Source organism: Elephantulus edwardii, unplaced genomic scaffold (genome assembly GCF_000299155.1).
Source record: "Elephantulus edwardii isolate Elephantulus edwardi_28Jun2011 unplaced genomic scaffold, EleEdw1.0 scaffold00149, whole genome shotgun sequence".
NCBI classification, from domain to species: Eukaryota; Metazoa; Chordata; class Mammalia; order Macroscelidea; family Macroscelididae; genus Elephantulus; species Elephantulus edwardii.
This window is the reverse complement of record NW_006399899.1, coordinates 893,577-916,686: the sequence shown is the minus strand read 5'-3', so window position 1 is coordinate 916,686 and position 23,110 is coordinate 893,577.

Below are 23,110 nucleotides of genomic sequence, written 5' to 3'. Positions count from 1 at the left end.
TATGCCCTTTATCACATTGAAAAAACTTTCAGCCATTATTTATTTAAAAAAATTATTTTTATTAATATGTTAATGAAAGTTTAACGAAAACTTTGATTTCCATTCATTCATTGTCGCACGTTTTCCTCCTTACTGCACCCCCACCCCAGTTCACTTTTCTTTTTAGAAAGCATTCTTTCACTGTTGCACCAATTTCCTCCCTCCTCCAGCCTCCCCAGGCCACTTTGCTATGCACTACTTATTGAAGACTAAGGTGCATCTGATTCAGGTCGTAGTCTTTCTGATTTCTTCCTATGCATCTGAGAGATGAACAATGAATAAGGATGACAGAAGAATTGACACCTTTGGGCTGTGGTGGTGGAGTAGAACACTGAACATTCCATAGATGGACAAGAGGACAAACAGATATGTCTTGGAGAGGTTGCAGCCAGTGTGCTCTTTGGAGGCAAGAATAATGTCTCACATACTTTGGGCATGTTGCTAGGAGGGGCTATTCCTTGGAGAAGTACATGATAATTGAAAGGGTGGAGGGTTGGCCCAGGAAAGGAAGACCCTCAACAACAGTGGCTGCTGTAGTGAGCTCTAATGTGGCAGGAAGTGTAAGGATGGCACTGGATAGAACAGGGTTCATATATTTTTTTCAGCAGGGTTCTTACGAGTCATACTGAACTCAATGACACCTAACAACAGCAACATGAAGGTTCTAACCCCTAAATACTCAGTAGCCAAATACTTAACCATTGTGTTTTATGTTGTATATCAGTGAATCAGAACCTACTCATAGATGACTCTCTAGTGGTTTTCAGAGGTTGTAATTGCAAGGGAGCAGATTGCCCATCTTTCTTCTGTGGAACAGGTCGTGGATTTGAATCATGTATGTTTGGTATGGCAGTGCTGTACCTTACCACTAGACCACCAGAGCTCCTTATTGTGTTATATAATGAGAAGGGGGGGGAAAGATTGAAAACAAGAGCATAGTCCCCAGATAATTTATCACTCACACATTTATTATCATTGAGTCTGGACAGGCTGATAGCTGACTCTCCAGCAAGTTTTCAGTGGCTGTATATTACACAGGAGGAGATTTTTTTGTCTTCCACAGAGCAGCTGCTGGATTTGAACCACCTACTTTTGTGTTGGTGAAAATTTCTTATCATCTTCTGATTTTTACATCCTTGTATGGCTCTTTTATGTTTGATTCTGACAAGCTGAATGAGTAACTTCCATAATACTATACAGCTAAGGTTTTAGAAGTCACTTTTGAGATTAGTGCAAAGATATTGTAATTTTTTTGTTGCTCTCATATTCTCTCTGTGAACACAGACTCTCTTGCTGACTTTGATAAAGAAAACTGCCATATCTAGAGTCACACGTAGCAAGGAATGTTTATTATAACACAATAAAAGAAAGCAAGCAATTACTCTTTTTCTAAATTTGTTCACATAGGAGTGTTGTTATGTTAAATAATGGTATAACTGCTTAGCAAGCTGTTCCATTTTAAAGGAAAAGAAAACACTCATTCTCCCTTATTTCCTTTATGATGGCAGCTAATAGGATTGGCTTGCAGCAGAAAAACAAACAAACAGAAAGAGTGATAAGGGATGTGGCTTTTATTCTTCACCAGATTTTTATCTCCTAGGGATATAAAGCTTTAATCATTCTTCTGGAGGTGAGGAATGATACATGCAACATATCAACAGTCCTTTCTAACACAAGTGTTGCACACAAATGCATTTTTCCCTTTTGGTATTTTTTTTTTTTTGCATAGGATAGTAGGCACTTGACTTCTTTTAATCCTTTAAAGGCTATTTATTTTGCTTAGAAATCCAGAAATATTATCATTCTTTATTATTCTTTTTTTTGGTATCATTAGTTTTCATATTGGTATTGTTTTACTTTAATGATACCAGTTTTACTTGCAGAGTTCAGTGACATTAATTATGTTGTGCTCTGTTTTCCATCATCATCACTATCCACTTCTACGTTTTTCCATCACTCTTAACAAAAATGTAGTCTCCGTTAAGGGATAATTTCAATTTCCCTCGCTTCATCCACCTCTTGTTACTAAATAAACTTTGGTCACTGTTAAAGATATTTTATGTAAGTGGGATCATACAACAGTTATTCATTTGGATCTAATTTCATTTATTCAGTATAATATTTTATAGGTTCATCCAGGTCATCATATGTGCGAGGATTTAATTTCTCTTTGTGGTCAAGGACTCGTGTATGTTCCACATTTTATCTGTTTCTATATTGGCTATGCTTAAATTACTTCCACCTGTTGGTTATGAATTGAGCTGCAAAAAACATTAAAAATCTTCATTACTTAAAAAGATTAGTCAGAGATTGGTGAATATTTTTAGCAGATATTTATTGAATGTGTTGAGACTTCAGTGTGAGCTCTGTCAGGATGTGGTTATTGGAAAACAGATTAAAATAAATCTGTGTAGCTTTGTACAAAGAAATGTGCAGAGTCATAGATAAGGCAAAGACTGTCATAATTTGCCTTGATTTTAGAGACAAAGTGCTGAAAAATCCAACTACCATTCAAGTAAATGAAGTTCAAGTGATGGCATGACCTTCTGGGATTCAGCTTGACCTTTTCCTGCCAGGCAGTATGTGTCATTCCTAGCTAATTAATTCCATGCATGACAGCACCTATATGGGTTATTGCAATGAAATCTGAAATTTCTTGCATGCATATGTTCTCAGTTGGGAAGGAATCTATAAGAAATTACAGAACGCTATGAATTGGTGAAGTGGAAATGATTTAACACAGCGGAGAAATGAAGTGTTTGGCTGTCCTCTGCCTTTACTAGAGAGATTCTTTGCGATGAATCTTTTTCTCTGTTGAGTCACATATAGATGAAAAATCTCTTTGTTTTGAAAATTGAAGCTTTATGAAGTTACCATTGTGTCATTTCTGAAATTTAAGTTCCATTAGTTAAATTATACAGCGATGTATTTTACCAGGTTTGGTGTGTGTGTGTGTGTGTGTGTGTGTGTGTATTTTGTGTTTTACTGTTTGGGTATTTTTTTTATTTAATTATTTGCTATAAACGATCCCTGTTTTTCTGGATGTTCCTCAAATTGTAAATGAATTCTATATCTTTGATACTTTTTGAAAGAAAGCTAAAAAATGTTAATGATTCAAATATTATCATAGAGTTGTTGTATTTATGTGGCATCAAGTCAACCATGACTCATAGCGACCCTAAGCATAATAGCTCTGAACCTTTCTCAATCATGGGTTAATCTCAGTGTCTTGACCACCTACCTTCACTAGTCCAGTTACTGTGTTAATCTATCTCATCTGAAGTCATTCTCTTTTGTGCTGTCCTTCCACCCTTCCAAGCATGATGTCCCTCTCCAAGGGCTGGTCCCTCCTGGCAAAATATCCAAAGTATGTGAGACAGAGCTTCAAAATCCTTGCCTCCAAGAAACAGCTTGTCATGGAGTAGAGGGGGAAAAAAATAATCATTCATCATTTTACAAATGTACACACAGGTGTCTCCAATTTTCCTTTCTTCCTGAGAAACTATGCATTAATATTACTTAGACTATTCACAATACAAGCCTACAGTGTCATAACATTTTATGTAATAATTAAAGTTTTATATGGATTTAATGATATGCTCAGTAAATATTGTGAACTAAATGCCACATGAAGAATATAGGTTGTTCCTGGGATTTTTTTTTTAATTTCTGGAATCAAGATTTAAATAAAAATATATTGACTGTTTTCAGATCTGTTGCCTTGGTATTTATTATGGATTGAATTATATCTTTTCAAAATATGTATTGAAATTCTAATCTTTGTTTCTGTGAATTTAACCCTCTTTAGAAATATTGGCTTTCTTTTACTTAATGAAGTCACACAAGAGTAAGGTGATCCTAAACCTATTCTAAGCAATTTCTATTAAAAATGGAAAACAGACACAGAGATATACATACAAGATAAAGAGATCAAAGGAACAATGCTTCATAAATCAAATGATACTTAAAAATTCAACAAAATAGAGAGGACTATCTCCTAAATTTGATATAATGATTTCACATTCTAGCCTCCAAAATTGTGAGACAATTAATTTGTTTTTCTCAACCTAACTACTTTTGTTGCATCATCACAGTGTATCTAGAGAGTAGCCTAACACAGAAGAAAATGAGAGGAACACAGCATCAAAACATTTAACCCACACAACTAGAAACATCTCCACTAGGGTAAAAAGGAAACCCACCGACTGGGAAAAAGTATTTGGTAATGACATATCAGATAAGGGACTTATATCCAGAATTTATAAAATACTTCAGCACGACAAGATAAAGGTAAATAATCCAATAGAAAAATGGGCACAGGATATGAACAGACACTTCACCAAAGGAGACGTTCAGAGGGCCAATAAGCACATGAAGAAATGTTCAAAGTACCTAGCTCTAAGAGAGATGCAAATTGACACAACTATGAAATATCATCTCACCCCAGTCAGAATAGCAAAATTTAACAGAACACCAAGCAACAAATGCTGGTGAGGTTGTGGAGAAACTGGAACCCTTATTCACTGTTGGTGGGAATGTAAAATGGTGTAACCACTGTGGAAGGTGGCATGGCGCTTTCTCAAAAAGTTACAAATAGAAATACCATTTGACCCAGCATTTCCACTACTGGGAATATACCCTAAAGAGACCATAACTGACATCCAAGCATATATATGCACACCCACGTTTATTGCGGCTTTGTTCACAATAGCAAGGAATTGGAAACAACCTAAGTGCCCGTCAACAAATGAATGGATAGAGAAGCTGTGGTATATTCACACAATGGAATACTATACTGTATTGAAAAACAAGGATCTCATGCAATATTATTCAAAATGTGTGACTCTGGAGGACATTATACTGAGTGAAGTATCTCAGTCACGAAAGGACAAATACTGCATGGTGCCACTGTTCTAAAACAGGATTGACTTTGGGGTTGGGGAGAGACTGAGAAAGATGGGTTCAGTAATGTATACTGCATTGAAACAGATGAAGGTGAAAACTGTTAAAAAGGGATATGTGATTAGGTATTTTTGTCATGACAGGAGTCTAGAGCTAAGGCTACATGGTGGAGTGGACCTGGGGGAGGTTTTGTAAAACAATGAAAGAATTACTCTTTTACTTTTCCAAGAGAGTAGTGTACTGGGGGGTAGGGTTGGGGTGGGAGAAAAGTGCAACAATGAATGAATGGAAATCCAAAGTCTTAAATTTTTACTGAAATCAATAGTACATTAAAAAAAAAAAAACCTAAAAAAACAAAAACAATTTAACCTGCTTAGTTTGCATTGACTAAGCTACTATAACTCTATCCAATGTTGAATTTGCCCTCCAAATGTAAATAAAGATTTCCTAAATGTTCATTCTTGTGGGAAATGTTTAACTCACAGGAAGGACACGGTTTAGTTCATTCCTTGGAATTCATGAATAATTTTGAAGGATTTTTTCATGGTTTTAATTGGTTTCGTGTGATTGGAGAGATTTGTATCTCAAGTAAAGTTTTGAATCAGTTCATTCTAATGCAGCCTCCTACTGAGAATTTGCCTTTCCACCTCAGACATAGACTGAATCAGAAACTACTGGAGATCTTATTAAAATGCTGATTCACAAAAAAATGAAAACTTAGCCTGTACAATGCCATGTCTAGTTTTAATGCTGAATGATATTCTTCTGCTGTTGATAGTCGTCATGGATTTTTAAATGATCAAGGAGATTTTGGATATTAAGAGTGTTTGAAATACCACGTAAGTGCTGGGATGGTTAAGCAGTTGACATGACATTTGAGCTCATCATCCACTCTATAGGGAGTAAGGCTTGTTTCTAAAAATTTACAGTCTTGGAAACTCTATAGGCCAGTTGTACTTTATAAGGCATTTCTATGAATTGGAATAAATTTGATAAAAAATAATTTGGTTAGGTGTGGTTAGTACTTGTGCTGTTGTTGTATTGTGTCAAGACCAAATGATTGTTGAACTTCTGGTGGTTTTCAGAGGCTGTAAATTAGATAGGAAGAGATTACTCATCTTTTCCTGTGAAGCAACTAGTGAATTCATATTATCTACCTTTGACCTGGCAGCGCAACACCTTACCATTATGCCGCCAGATCTCCCTGGTGAGTACTATGTCAGCCTGGTGTAAATATTGGATGAATTTATTTATCTCTCTATCTCCTCTCAATTTAACACATTAAATATTTATAGATTAATGAAATCAGGAGTACAAAACTGAACATATTGTTTTCTTTATTTAGAAATACCCTTCCTCTCACCACAAATAGCATTATATAGATTAAACATTTAATAAAAATTAAGAAACTGTAAAACTAACCTATTGGTTTCAGGGCCCCCCCCACAGCAAAGCTCCATAATGAATAAAGAATAGTATTTTAAGTGGTTCACAACAATCTAAGAATGTCATTTGTTCTAATACATGTGAAACTATGAGTTTTTAAAAAAATGCTAAAATTATCAAGGTACATGTGGAAGTGTTTATCATCCAAGGTGAAATATTGTTTTACTTCCCAGTACACTTCCGTGCATGCACAGTGCAATTTAAGTCTCTCTTATAAAATGCAGAAATTCACTTTTCATTACATATTAATAAGGTCCTAATTGCTCTGTAACTACTACAAATATAGTAGTATTATATAAAGTGTGCATACATAAATACATGCTTAATATTTTGTTTTTTTCCTGTGGATAAGACATGTTCTTAAAATATTAATACATATAATGACCCAGGACCTTTTGAGGACATCATTTTTTTTCAGAATATTTTACTGAGTATTAAGTAAAGACTATTAAAGTCACATATCAGTGACTTTTCCTAGGTTATATGCTAGCTAACTTTACGATACATTAGAGACATGTTATATGACTTTTTGTTATTGTTGGAAGCCATCCAGTCAACTACAATTCATAGTTAACCCTGTGGACAACAGTTTGCAACCTTGCTCTATCCCAAATCATCCTTTTAAGTTAAATGAAATTATAACTAAAATGTAAGTAAACTGAAGGTGATTCCTATGGAAATTATTTATATGCCCAAACAACCTTATTATACTAATTACCTTTTACATAAAGTTTGTTCATATCTTATGGTTGTTCCTATCCTAAGAGAGTAATAGTACAGGGATTATGATCTCTGGTTTCTAACCCCATACCCAGATCAATGTTGAATTAAAGTCTGAAAGGGATTTTCTTACTAGTGGATACATGTTAAAGATCAGGCTCAAATATGTTTTCATTTCTATAAAGTTGGAACTGACTCACTGATAACCCCCTTCTGGGATTCCAAGGCTGTAACTTTTACAAAAGGGTAGTATCCATCTTTCTTCTCCAAAGCCAAGGATGGATTTCATCTACTAGAGAGACCTTGCCTTTGGTTTAATAGGTCAGCTGCCTACTAACTTCACAGAAGAACTTCCTGACTTCTATCATTAGGGGACCAGAAAAACCCAACCAACATTTTTATTTCCATGATTTTGATTATGTTGTACACTTTGCATTTTTAAATTTTTATTTCTTCAATGCTAAATCAAGGATCCAAATGAGTGAATGAATATAATACTCTCATTTTGTCATTAAAGACTTCTGCTTAAGAAATCCTATTGAGGTAATGTCTAATCTGCTGTGAATTGTAAGCATTACTCAGCAAGACCTGGAATTCATTGATGGTTTTGCTTCTTGCATTATTTTTACATAACATTGAGTTAGATCTTACCCATAACTGACCCTCCAGGGGGTTGTCAGAGACAGTAAATTTCACAGGAGGAGATTACCCATCTTTCTCCCCCAGAGCAGCTGGTGGACTTAAATCCTTTAGCCTTGGGATGGCAGCTCAGCTACTCAACACTAGGCCACCAAAGTTTCCTCTTCTCTTGACAAGTCATTTAATTTTCTAATCCTTGCTTGCTTTATCTATAAAATGGATGTAATGCTAGTTACGTTATCTACTTGTTAAACAGATAAGTGAAATAATATAGGATAAGATTGAGACAGAACAAGCATTTAATAACTGCTTGCCATTCTGAGTTCTTTTTTCCTTACAATGTTTTAACCAGGGAAGAAGATATGTAGAGTATCAAATAGATGAAGAAAGTATTTTACACATATTGTCAAGTAATACAATAAAAACCAAGTAACCTGCTGAGAAAATGTGTGCCCTCCCCATATAAATCAGTGCACAAACTTGTTTTTAATTTTTTGGCAGACTTATGAAGCCAATTAGCTTGGTAATATATATTCAACTTTAATGGGCAAGTAAATAATTAATGTTATTGCCTTTGTAAATTTAGCTTTTCAGATATAAATTAACATAATTAAAAGAGTAATGTTTTAGTATGCATTCTACTAGCCAAATTTAAATCAGGCAATTAAACTGTAGGTTTTCCGCACCGAATGAGCTCAGCTCATAATGACACAGACGACAGACGTAAATTTGTTTTTTCATGGTCAGGTTCATTACAAAAACATGAAGGAAAACACTTGCAGTATGTGTAATCAAGTAAATTATTCCAAGTACCACTTAGATATTTTAAATTGCTCTGCGAGTTCTTCTATCTGAAATTCAGAACTTAAACACAGTCATTTTCCCCTCCCTCCTGAGTTCTGACCTCCCTGGACATAGGATCACTTGCATCAATCACATCAGAAGGCGATTATACTGGGAACTCCGCTAAGTGATCTCAATCACTGCAGATTTTCTGCATTGTTCTTACCAGGACCTCTATAGCAGAATTGAGGCCATTTAAGTAGAAAGTTACTAATTCTGCATGCCTGGAATTTGAGAGGTGAGCTGTTAGACAATTGAAGTTGTCCTTTGAAGGTAGTGATGCAGAGAAGAGGCCCCAGAGGTATCTCATGTGCTAGAATCCACATAAATACAGATGTATAAACCAGTAGTTTCCTTGCTACCTAAACTGTCGGGCACTGGGGTTTTTTCCTCTCTTGAAATCACCTCCATGTAGTGCTATCAAACAGATTTCAGTCTAAAACCATATACGTTTTCTTTCAAATTGAATGAGTGGGGATAATGGAACTGAAGATACTTTCAATCTTTTAGAAGTTCGGGGATGTAATTAAGCACCCACACAATAATGATCACATTTTGAAGCACACTAATAATAGTAGAATTTCAGAGCGTACAGAGAGGGCACATGTATCATATAAATCTCTTGGGGAAAAAGATACAACTTCTTCTCATTTTGCCCACTAGTAGGTCCATACAGTTCTCTCTCCCTTCAGTGACGTTTAATCCATAGAATTATAACACTTAGAGATATATTTTAACTCGTTACATCTCTGTTGGTATATTATTTTAGCAGTTTCAATATTTTAAGCATAATAAGTGAATTCTTTACCTGAGAGAATTGTTAGTACTTTTTAGACACTATGTACCTCTTTGCTTACACTCTTTCTGATTACAGATCTAATTTTTCTCTCTTTCAACTTTGATCTCCATGTTATATGGTCCTTGTTGGCTTGTTGTTGTTGTTGGCTTAGGTCTAATTAATAGTTGTGGGCTGATGATTTTTTTTTAATGTGGTATGTGTTGACTTTCTTTCATTTTCTGCCCAGCATCACTTTTATTCTTCCCAGAAATAATTCTCATTACGTCTTATGCCTGTTTGGAATGATAAAATATAATTGGAAATCATGACTAAATTTCAGTGTTACTCATTGTACAACTGACTTCCATTCTGTCCTTTACCACTACACTACTATAACTCTCCTCATTCCTCTAGTGTTCAAAGAATTTTCAAAGATATGTTATTTAAGAAATGGATGGTCAATCCTCCTTCCTAGACTGTCTTAATCTGGGAGCTCTACTAAAACCTCTCTACTATGCGTAAACTTTATGGCATTTGACACACCAGTGACAAAGCTTTGAGTATCACAGCAACCCCAAGTTATCTCTGTACAACAAACTGACAGACAAGTTCTGTGCCACTTAGAACAATGTTATCCCCAAACACAATAAACTGTCAATTTAGTTTATAATTCTAATAGCAAATTCATCTTCACATCAGGACCCAATAGCCTTTTAAATACAAAGAATCACCTACTGGGTCCTGATTGTTTTAGACAAGAGGTTTCCAGCATACACTTTACTGTTAACTAAATCAGAATGACCAATCATCTTACATCTGATTGTTAACTAATTAAAAACTGACCAGTTTATACCCAACTGCTAATTAAATCAGCACAAGCTACCATCCAGAATCCAAAAGTTTACACAGGTGGTTCTAAACTGGAGACTCTTAGACAGGACCTAACCAACTTTTAAATGCAAAGGCCCAACACTTAGGTCTTGATTGGTTTAAACAGGATGCTTCCAGCAAACACCTAATTGTTAATTAAATAAAAACTGATTGACTCTGAAAAATTTCAGGAAGTACCACATGTACAAGAGCCAGTGGTAATAAAGGAGGAAGTAGAAGGTGCATTGACGGCATTGGCAAAAAATAAGTCCCCAGGAATCAGTGAGATACAATTGACTTGTTTCAGTTAACAAATGCAGCCCTGGATGTGCTCACCAGTCTATATCAGGAAATTTGGAGGACAGCTATCTGGCCAATGGATTGGAAGAGATCCATATTTGTTACCCTTTCTAAGAAAAGTGATCCAACTGAATGTGGAAACTACCAAACAATATCATTGATATCACATGCAAGCAAAATATTGCTGGAGATCATTCAAAAAGATCTAGAACAGTACATAGATAGGGGACTGCCCGAAGTACAAGCAGGATTTAGGAGAGACCGAAGCACCAGGTTTATCATTGCTGATGTTAGAATATTGCTAAAAGTAAAGAATACCAGAAGAATTTGTGTTTTTTTTTTTTACTTAAAAAAGGCATTTATTTAACAGTGTGAATATAACAAGTTGTGGCTAATATTGAGAAGAATGGGAGTTCCAGACAACTTAATTGTGCTCATGCAAAACCTATACCTGAATCAGGTGGCTGTGGTGGGAACAAAGCAGGAAAAAACCTGCTTGGTTTAAAATTAAAAAGAATATGCCAGGGTTATGTTCTCTCTCCGTACATATTTAATCTGTACGCTAAGCAAATTATTTGAGTAGCTGGACTGTATGAAGAGGAATGTGACATCAATATTGGAGGGAGACTCATAATAACCTGCATTATGTAGATGATACAACCTTGCTTACTGAAAATGAGGAGGACTTGAAGCACTTGTTGCAGAAGAGCAAGGAATGCAGGCTTTGGTATGGAACACATCTCAATATCAAGGAAACCAAGATTCTTACCACTGGACTGATAGGCAACATCATGATGAATGGAGAAGAGATTAAAACTATCAACAACTTTATCTTGCTTGGATCCATAGTTAACACCCTTGGTACCAGCACTAACAAAATAAGGAAGAACATTGAATTGGGAAAATCTGCAGTTGTGGACCTCTCCAAGATATTGAGGAGTAATGATGGCTGTGGTCTTTTGAATCACTTGCTATGCACCTGAGAGCTGGACAATGAATGATGACAGAAGAAAAATTGTTGACTTTGAGCTGTTGTGTTGGAGAACACTAAACATCCCATGGATGGCCAAAAGAACAAACAGAGTGTGTAGCCGGAGTGTTTTTCGGAGGCAAGAATGATGAGGCTTTGCTTCGTATATTTTGGAAATGGTATTCCTTAGAGACAGACTTAATGCTTGGAAAAGTGGAGGGTTGGCAAAGGAGAGGAAGACCCTCCACCAGGTGGAGTGACACAGTGACTGCCACAGTGGGCTTTAGTGTGTCAGGAAGTGTGAGGATGGTGCAGGATAGGACAGGGTCCATAGCTGTTGTTCATAGCATCGCTAGAAGTCATACTCAACGACGGCACCTAACAACAAACAACAGCGTACAAACAAGCAATTGCTACCTCATTTGCTTATGTTTTCCTTGGTAAAAGTCTACTTACTGATCAGTGATTTTGTTATCACAAGCTGTAGTTCCCTGTCCCTTAAAAATGCAAATAACAACGAATATTGCATAAATTGCAAGGTATTTGTGGAACCCCTTGCTACACAGCTTTAGGTAAAAAATTTTTATAATTAAAATTATTATGGTTCCTCATGTCCTTTTATTCATTATTCTGTTCCAATTAAATATTTATGAAAATATACTTAATTGTAACTTCTGAATTAAACTCAACCAATAATCAATGTTCACACTAACTCAAGTTTTTTTATTATTTCTTTCCAATTGCTATTCATTCTTCTCGATTATTAAACCAGAAAACTTCCTCTTTGCATTCACTTGCATACCATAAACAATCTGAAAGGAAATGATCTTTGTCTTTCTGTCATCCCACTCTCAACACCTATGTTATATCCTTTTACTTAGAAATCAGTATTTGCTTCCATTTTATAGTTTTATTCCAAAATCTTGTTTCAACTTACTGTCCATAGAATGGTACTCTTTTATTTATTTATTAATCCTCACATTTCATTTTATTGATTTATATAATTTTCATAGAAACGTGTTTTTGCATACGTAGTAATGAGCTAAAATAAGTGGGTAACAAATACAGTTGCCTCTTTCTTTATACACAGTTTAACTGCTAGAAATGGGTGAGATGCAAGGGAGTAAAGTAGTAATTCCCATTGTTTATCACAGTGAGACACTGATAAAATGATGCAGAACAAAGTTTAATTCAGTGAGTTGGCATATTGGATGGTTTTATTCATAATAAAAAGAATCGCAGGCGACTCGACGGCACATAACAACAACAACAACAAAAAGAATAATGTCCTTTCCGATGACTTAAGAAGTTAATAATCCAATAGGTTGTAGTTGGTGGTGATGTTATATTCCATCAAGTATATTCTTATTCATAGCTACTCTATAAGTACAACAGTAAAAACGCTGCCTGATTCTGCTCCATCCTCACAATTGTTACTGTGTTTGAGTCCATTGTCAATCCATCTTGCTCAGTATAATTCCATCTTCTTTTGATGCTTCCTGGATCATTCAGTATTCTGCCCATAATCCTTAAGGATTGCCACTAGAGGCTTAAACTTGTTCTTTAGTTCAGTCAGTTTAAGAAATGTCAAGCGAGTAGGTCCTTTTACATTTGTTTTACTTCAGCTCTTTGCTCATTTCATTATAATATTTGCTTTGTCTTCCAGAGCTGTCCTTTGAAATCTATTCAACTACTTAACTTCATGAATCCTTCCTCTTGCTTTGGCTTCTTCATACTCTAGTACAATATTCAGTCTCTTCGGACATCCATCTTTGTCTTTTCCCCCTCCTCTTTCTTTTTAAATACCCTTTTGCATTCTTCATGGATGATATTCTTGATGTCCTCCCATAGTTCATTTAGTCTTTATTCGTTAGTGTTCATAGCCTCTAACCTGTTCTTTTTTTCTTCTTCTTTAAGCTATTCTTGAGATGTTTTTTAATTGAAATAGGATAGTCTCTAGGTCAAATTTTGGTTCTTGTGGATTTGTTCTAAGTTTCTTTAACTTCAGCTTGAACTTCCATACACTCCCACTGTCAGCGTCTGGCCTAGTTTTCACAACTGATATTGAACTTCTCCAGTGATTTTAGTACATTTCAATGAATTTGCTACACAAACATGAAATCATGTACAACTTCTGTGCACAAATTGTTAGCTTAGTTATACCTTTCAAGTAACATGCAGTTTCATCTCTCCAGTCTTCAAGTACTGCTCTAAGTGTTCCCCTGCCTGCAGAGGACTAACTGTCACAATTAAGATGCTCTTGCCTTCAACATGGTGAAATCCTTTTTAAATATGGTCCCCCACTTTACATTAAGAACTAAAACAAAATTATTTATGAATTTAAGGAAAAAAATCCTCAATAACTTACTTAGTCATATTTCATAAGAAATTTAATGCAGTTGGGTGGCAATTGTTAAAAAGAAATCTCCAAAGTAAAAAAATAAATAAATAAATAAATAATGAATGCATCAAATACTAGGTATACCCAAAAGGAGGAGTGGGAGTAAGCTATAACCTTGATAAAATCATCGTTACTCTACAGATAATTTGGTGCTTCTCTGCTTTCATCATGCTGAAATAAATGCAAATATATTACTCCCACTAATAATAATCACTTTGGGTTTTCCTTGGGACCAAAGTGTCCAATTCTACTTGCTAATTTACCATATAGATTTTAAGGACATAAAATAAACTAGCAATTATTTTCTAAGTCTTCTAGAATGATAGTAAACAGGTCTTCCGTGTAGGGGTATGGATGTTATCCTATTTCCACAACATTGTATTTTCAGGATGGATTTAGAAATGGTCTTTGTTACTATAAATGCAATCTCATTTTTTCTCACCTTTTTATTTCCAGTAGGTCACATGATCATCTGATTAAAATGTCCCATGTCAATCCATCTCATATTACCAATATCTAGTATGTCGATATTATTATGCTCTATTTTTTGTCTGTTATTTTAATTTCAATCAAAATTAATCTAATATTCTTACATTTCACCTACTGAGGTCAGTTTGGATTTTTGAAGCTCCATGTTGATATATGACTGGAGCTATTTTAATAATTACCGAATAGTTTACTTGTATATTATAGTAATTATTGTTGTTGTTTGTTGTTATCGAGTTGCCTGCGACTCATAGTGACCCTATATACAACAGCCCTAAACTCAGCTCTATCCCTTGCCAATCTTATTATCTCCGAAATACCTACCGCCATTACCCCAGTGACTGAATCAATCCATCTCATCAAAGGTTTTCCTGCCCTGCACTGTCCCTCCCTCCCAAGCATGAGGTCCGTCTCCAAGGACTGATTCCACCTTGCAACATGACCAAAGTATGTCAGACAAAACTTCAGAATCCTTGCTTCCAAGGAGCAGCCTGCCTTCAGCCTCTCCAGGATGAACTTGTTTGCTCTCCTAGCAGTCCATGGTATATTCAGTACTCTTCTCCAGCACTATAGCTCAAAGGCATAAACTCTCCTTCTATCATCCTTAGTCATTATCCAGCTTTCTGATGCATACCAAGTAATTGCAAAAACCATGGCTTATATCAGGTACACCTTAGTCTCCAGACTGACATCGTTGCTCTTCAGTACTTTGGAGAGGTCGCCGACAGCAGACTTTTCCAATGCAATTCATCTTTTAATTTACTGACTGCTGGTAACAAGAGTGTTGATTGTAGAACCAAGCAAACTGAAACTGTTAACAAGCTCAATTTCTTCACCATCTATCATGAAGTTGCCAATTAGCCCAGTGGTGAGAATCTTTATTTTCTTGATGTTGAGCTTCAATCCATATTGAAGGCTGAAGTCTTTGATCTTATGCAGCAGGTGCTTCAGGTCTTCTTCATTTTCAGCAAGCAGGGATGTGTCATATGCATTACACAAATTGTTGATGAGTCTACCTCCAATCCTCATAGAGCCCAGCCTACTGGATAATCTGTTCCACATATAGACTGAATAGATATGGTGATAGGTCACATCCTTGACTCAACACGCTTCCCAATTTTGAATTATGCAGTGTTTCCATTCTCTGTTGTGACGACTGCCTCCTGGTCCAGGTATAGGTTTCACATAAGCAAAAATATTCTGGGATTCCCATTCTTCGCAGAGTCAGGCCACAGTTTGTTGTGATCCACACAATCAACTGTCTTTGCATAATCAATGGATCTGTTTGATAACTCCCACCTCCTGTTAGATTAACTTTCTTTGAAATGGGCATTTATATGGATTGCTTTTGGTCAGTTGACCAGATAACTTTTTTCTAATTTTTTTGGCACACCTAGAGGCACTGTATCATGTATTTTTAATAATGTAGATAAAAGTTGCTACCAATAATTGTAAAAAAAGACAGGAATCAAACCACAATACTAGACTTTTAGTTACTATTTTTATTTTTGTCTTATTTTAATATAGTAGTTTTCCAATTTGTATTTTTTTACCTGTGTACATTGTACAGCATTATCCAAAGATGTTTAAACCTTTTTGCATGACATTTAGTTAATCATGGCATTTAATAGTTTTTGTTAATGATTCAATTAGGGTGAGTCCTTAACCTCTTAATAATTGTATAACTTTGAGAAAAATGATCAACCTGTAAGCCTGAATTTTCTCACTGAAATAGAGATAGAAGTCAACATCTAAACTAGTTATGAGATTTAGGTAACTAACATGCATAAACCAATCACTTGTCACCAAGTTGTCATTAACTACTAATAACACCATTTGTGTTAGAATAGAATGTCTGGCACATGGAACAGTCATTAAATGAAGATGCTCTGAGGGAGCTCTGGTGGCCTAGTGGCAAGAAGCTGCACTGCAATCCCAGAGGTGTGCAGTTTGAATCCACCAGATGTTCTGCTGGAGAAGGAGGGGCAATCTCCTCCTGTATCAGTCAAAATTGATTTGATGGTACACACACAAAAAATAATGGAATAAAATAAAAAATGAAGATGATCTATTACAAATATCAAAGATTAAATTTACTGAGTGTGTATTTTTCAAAGAACTATATAGGATATAATTTTCTTTATTATTACTTAAAAATTACATTTTTTTCAAATAGCCACACAAAAATCCCAATTTATATATTTATGTATTTCTTTTGCAAGAGTAATGCCATTTATATTTTTTTAAAGGTATTGATACTTAAATTCCTACCAAATGTGATAGTTTTTTTCTAATTCTAATTACTTTTATTTTTTTAATATAGAAAATGTTTTAATTTTTCTTCATTGTTGCACATTTTCTTCCTCGCTCTTCCTCCCTCCCCCACCTACCCTGCAATGCACCTCTTGTTCCAGATTGTTGTCATAAATATAATGCCTAATCATATATCCTTTTTGGACAATTCTTCCCCTCATCTGATCTAATGCAGTGTTCTTTATTTAGCCACTCATTTCTCATTCTCTTCCCATCTACCCATGTCTCTTTCACTTTACAAAACCAGTGTTACACAGTATTTACCATTTTGTGACTGCAGTTTTTCACTCCAGGCTCTCCATGGTGTGTAATGTTTTATGAGTTCACTGTTTTTCAGTGCTACATAATATTCTGTTGTGTGAATGTACCATAATTTTTCTATCCATTCATTTGTTCATGAAGTAATTGCTGTTTTTTTTTTTCTCAGCCAATATGTTGATTCAATATTATAAATTTTTTGAGGCTGGATATCTAAGAGGGAGCTCCTATAGTATAGTCTATGGAGAGGTATGTTGTTAACCCAAAGGTCTCATCTCTCTGGTAGCTCCAACCTAACAGTGACTCCTCAGGAGGGAGATGGGCAACCTTCTCCTATGAAATATGTAGCCCCAGAAACCCAATGGCTAGTCATCTATGACATGGTTCCAATTTAAGGTAAAGGGGTGGGGCGGTATTTTGACAGTGTATCTATGTAGAGAAATTAGTGAATTAGAGTGCTGATAAAGTCCAGAATTTAGCTTTGTGATAAATGGGTCAAAGAAGTATTGGTGGCACAGCTCATAATGTGTTCCGTTGCTCAAGAAATGGTTGGTAGTTTGCAGCCTTAGAAACCCAGTGGAGAGTTACTATGAATCAGAACCCACTATCAGTCCCTAAATATGAATGGGTCAGACCAGCACAGGAGCTCAAAAACTTTCACAGCCCAGTTATGCATTATTTCAGGTTTGTGTTTCATTTCATATGAATAAATGCAACATTTTAGAAATGTCTCTTTTGTATGATCCCCTTTATTTCACTCCAATATCAAATCCTCTGTGAGTATAAACAATAGCCTGCTCCTGGTAAACCAGTTTTCAGCCTTCCAAAAAGAAGAACCCTATTTTATTGCATTTGTCAATTTCCATGCTAAACACTACTAACATCACTTGATTCATATTGCCAATGAGTTAAAAACCAGCTCATAGAACTTCTGAAAACTTAGCAAACAGGCTCTCACTAGCTGCTTTAACCAGACCCTGAGAGGTCCCTGAATCTCATTACTCAGTGTCGTCCATCTGGTTGCCTGCTTTTATGTGAAGTAAGACTCTCTTACTATTTGATATAGTCTCTTTTCCATTTTCTCCTTTCATTTCTACATTTCCTGACTGCAGCTGCTTCCCTTCAGCTTGTAGGCAGATTTCAGGATTTCAGTGAAGCATGCAGTAGAAAAGTGGAATGGGGACGCTGAGAGGAAGCCATTCCATCAAGAAATTTAAAAATATCTTAATCTGTATGAACTACTTAATATACCCTGCAGGGTTCCATGTGATCTCACCCCAACTGATAATGTCATTTTATTTCATTAAAGTGCTCTGTCCTCAGAATAATGTAAATCTTCAATATATGACTTAAGTTTCCTGAAAGCTTATTGTTCTCTTTTCTACATCAAGTTCTTCTGCAGAGAACATACTTAGAATCTCTGATTCTTTTGTAAAACCTAATACATCAAATTTGTCTTTATCCTTAAATATCATGGTACCAATATCTTCAGTTCCTCAGATATGGACTTCCCTTCAATTTATAAGCTTATAGGCACTTGTATTTCGTATGCAGCACCAAAGGGCAAACAAATATTTCTTGATGATTATAACCATAATGCTTTATTATTTTTTTAGAGTTTTGTAGGTTTTTTCCCCCCTGAAATATAATATTTTTTTATTTAAGTAGAAGGAACGGAGAAAAAAACATTTGCCAATGCAATAGTCAGTTTTTATGTGTAAAATTGAGCATCATTGATTCCATTCTTCGTGCTGTATAATTATTATCACAATCATATTCCAAGCCCGGTTATCATAAACAGAAATTCGGTACCCCACGGAAACGACTCCCCTTCTCCCTTTTCCTCTCACTTTTTTTATTATTATGCCAGTTATTTACAAAATTTGAATATATAGTTCACAAGAACAGATTCTTCTAATTTCCCTCACCACACCACCCATCAGATTGTACAGCCCCATGATTAATTTCCCCCCTCCCCTGCACATCCTCATCCCTCTGCTTCTACCCTCCTTCCCCTGGATCCTTATACTCATATTCTTATACAATAATGATTTTATACAATATTTGTCCTTGTGGGACTGAGTTAGTTCACTGAGCCTAATGCTGTCCACATAATGCTCCTTAGAAGTGAAAATGGTATGACTTTGTTTCATACTTTCAGCATGTTATCAGAAGGATCAGTCCCTGTACATAGACATCAGTTTTAGCAAAGTAGAAAGTCATCAAAAGAGAAAGCCTTCAACGAAAAGGATTAGCATAGTGATGGCAAATAATCTCTGTTTACACACAGCAGAGATTATGAGGATGATTCAGAATCAGGTAGAATTGCCTTCTGTTTCATATAGACTTGCTATGATTCAGAGCTGATGCAATGACACTTTACAACTGACTTATTTGTCAAAACGGAGACATGTGTTTCAAATATATCCCATATGTTGTTGTTGTGTATTATTGAGTCAAAACTGACTCACCGCTGATCTGCTAATGGGTAGACACTATAAATTACACAGGAGGAGATTGATCAACTTTCTCCTGTGGAGCAACTGGTGAATTTGATGTATTTGGCCACTTATCATGTCTTACTGGAACAATTGTAGCTCTCTTATCCCAGAATTTCTTTCTTTTGTTTTGGCTTCCTTTTAGACCAATGCAAATGTCAGATTCTTCTGACATCCATTCTGGTCATTTCTTCTTTCCTTCTCTCTGTAATGCTTTTTTGCTTTCTTCATAGATGATGTCCTTGATACCATTTCACACACTGTTTTGGTCTTTGGTCGTTAGTGTCCAGTGTATTCTTTAGATGATTTTAAATTCAGTTGGAATATGTTCAAAGTCATTATTTGTTTCCAGTGGATCTATTTTCATTTTCTTCAATTTATTTTTGAACTTGCATGTGACTATTTGATGGTATATTGCACACAATGAACACCCATGTTGCTGGCAGCCAATAAATGAAAAGATGTGTTGCAGTTGGGAAATGTGCTGCCAAGGACCTCTCCCAAGAGCAAGGATATCAGTTTTGAAACTAATGTGTTCCAGATCCAAGCCATGATATTATCTAGAGCTTCATATGTATCTAAAAGTTGGTCAATGAATGAGGGTGGCAGAAGAGGCGTTAACGTTTTGGAGTTGTGGTGTTAGCGAAGAGTATTGAACATCCCTTGGACTATCAAAGGTGCAAAATAAATGTTATGTTGAAGAAGTGCAATCAAATGCTTGTTAGAGACAAGGGTCATGAAACTTCATCTCACTTACTTTGGATATATTTTCAGCATAAATTAGTCCTTAGAAGAGAAATCATCTTAGGAAAGCAGGTCAGTGAAAGAGGAAAATTCTCAGTGAGATGATTTGACAAAGTGACAATAACAGGCTTGAGGATGAGATTGTGAGAATGTTGCAGAGTAGAGCTCAGTTAGCTCTGTTCTTTATAAGATTCCTATAAGTAGCAATTGACTCAGTGGCACCTAACAACAACACTAGAACAAAGAAACGCCTGGTGATACAATAGGTAAGGTGTTAGGCTTAACCAATCAAAAGCTTGGTATGTCAAATCCAACAATGGCCCAGTGGGAGAAGAATGATGCATTTCATCACATTCATGTTCACAGCCACGAATTGAAATTGATTTGACAAGGTCAAATTTAGCTTTTAATTAACTGAGGTAACCATGAGTTAGGAGTCCAGAGCCTTTGCATCTATTGGAGCAAGTCAGATAATTCCCTGCACTCCCCTCCCCATATATATATTATTGTGAGCTTATGTCTGTATTATCAGGAGCTACATGGAGACTCCAGAACATTTAATTATGTGCAAATAAGCCAAATGCAGTCATTCAAACAGAGTTAGGTTATACTGCATGGCTTAAAATCAGGAAAGATGTGTATCAGGGTTATACCATTTCTGTACACCTACTCAATCTTTATGTGAACAAATAATTCAAGAAACTGGAGGACCTGAAGAAGATTGTGGCATCCGCATTGATGGCAAACACATCAACCTACATAATACAGTTAACATGCCTTGCTTGCATAAAGTAAAGCACTTAAGGCACTTATTGGAGATGATAAAAAAAAAAAACAAAAACAACAAAACCAACCTATAGCTCTTAATATAGTTGAAATCTCATCCTGAGCAAAGGAAAAAAGACCAGGAAAAGAGAGGATCAAGTTTGCCAGAATTGTGATAAGGACAACAATATGACTAGTGCAATTAAGTGGAGAGTATGAAAGAATAGGCAGAGTGATGTGCGAAAATGATAGAAGTAATAGATCAAAAGTAATTAATTATATAAAATATAATGGATAGAAATGACTGTATAAAACAAAGTGCACATGAATGAAACAGTGTATGCAAATGGCTGTGTAAATGTGAATGATCTTATAAAATGCAATGTGAATGAAAGAAACATAATGCATATGAATGAATATATTCAAACCAATTCCCCGGGGGCGGGGGGGGGGGAAGGAAAACAAAAAACCTCAAATGAACCAATAGGCTACATTATGATAGATGGAAAAGGCTGAAGTTGTCAATACTTTTCTTTCACTTGTACCCACAATATACTTCAATGGTAGTATCTGTCAAGAAATCAAAAGATGTGTTGCATTGGGGAAATCTGCAATCAAGAATCCTTGAACGCATTAAAAAGCATAGATATCAAGTTGCTACTAAGATTTACCTAACCCAAACCATGGTGTTTTTACTTGCTTCATATGCATCTGAAAAATTGGACAATGAATAAGGAAGATTGAAGAAGAATCAATGCCATCAGTATGCAGTGTTTGTGACTGTCCCATGAGCTGCCAGAAGAACAAACAAATCTGTCTTGGAAGAAGTACCATCAGGTTACTCCTTAGAGTCAAAGAGGATGAAACCTCATCTCAAGTCCTTTGGGACTATTGTCAAGAGAGGTTAGGTAGTAGAAAAAGAGATCATGATGGGAAAGGTAGAGGACCAACATAAAAAAAGACACTCAGTGAGATGGATTGACACAATGACTACAATAATGTCCTTGACCATGACCGGGATTATTGATAGAAAGAATTTCGTTTCGTCATTCAGAGTGTTACCATAAATCTTAATCAGCTCCTACAACAACAACAGTAGGGAATTACACTACTATCAACAAATACACTATTATCAAGGAACTAAAAGGATTCAGTTGCTAAGTAGGATATTTAGGTTTTCATTTTGCATCTGATTTTCTTCCAAGACACGAGTAGCATGTTGATGTCATGGTGGTGAGTGTGGACTCCTTGACCCAGAACTCCTTCTTTGAGCAAGTGATTTCTTTCTTCCCATGTGTGAAATATGATCATAAATAAAACCTTGACAAAGTTCTTAGGGAAAAAAATTTAATCAATGAGTAAAATATATAGGACTCAGAGTTTATTCATAATGTAACTAATGCCTCCTTTTATCCCATTTTACAAATATCAATGAATCTTTATCTTTCCCCCTGCCATTATTAATTATGATGATTAATTTCTACTTCGAATTTATTTATCCCATGGGTTCCTAAGGCTACATTCTTCTAAAATTAAGAAGACACTATTCACTTACCTATGGTTTTTCATACCTCTCCTTGCAAAACCCTTCCTATAATTTCTTTCATGGTTTCTGAGAGATGTAATAGTGTTGAATTGGTTATTAGTCTTAGCACAATGAATTTCAGAAAGGGTGAAGCAGCTTTATGTTCTCCTATGTCCTCTAGAAATGAACTTTTTTTAATGCACGTTGGCATTTTTTTTTCAAATAAGTACTCTATTCCCATATCTAAGAAAACTTTTCAAATTAATATAATGATTTGTTCCATTCTAAGGGGTAATTATCTGTAATGTTTTATTTTTAGAGTAATATCCAATGATTTTCAGAAGCTGGAGCTTGTCATAAAATCATTGGATGATAAGTAAAATTCGTCTGATTGTTCCAGGAGAGAGACTGAGTTGATATTTCAATGCTGTTTGAAAGTTATTTTAGCATCTATGTTTTTATTTTATGTATTTAAATGTCAGTTGGGCCTGAGGGTCTGTATCCTTCAATACAGATTGAGGCTCAATATCAAGAAAACAAAGATTGTCACCACTGGATCAATTGGCAGCATCAGGATGGATGGTGAAGAGATTGAGATTGTCAATAGCTTTAG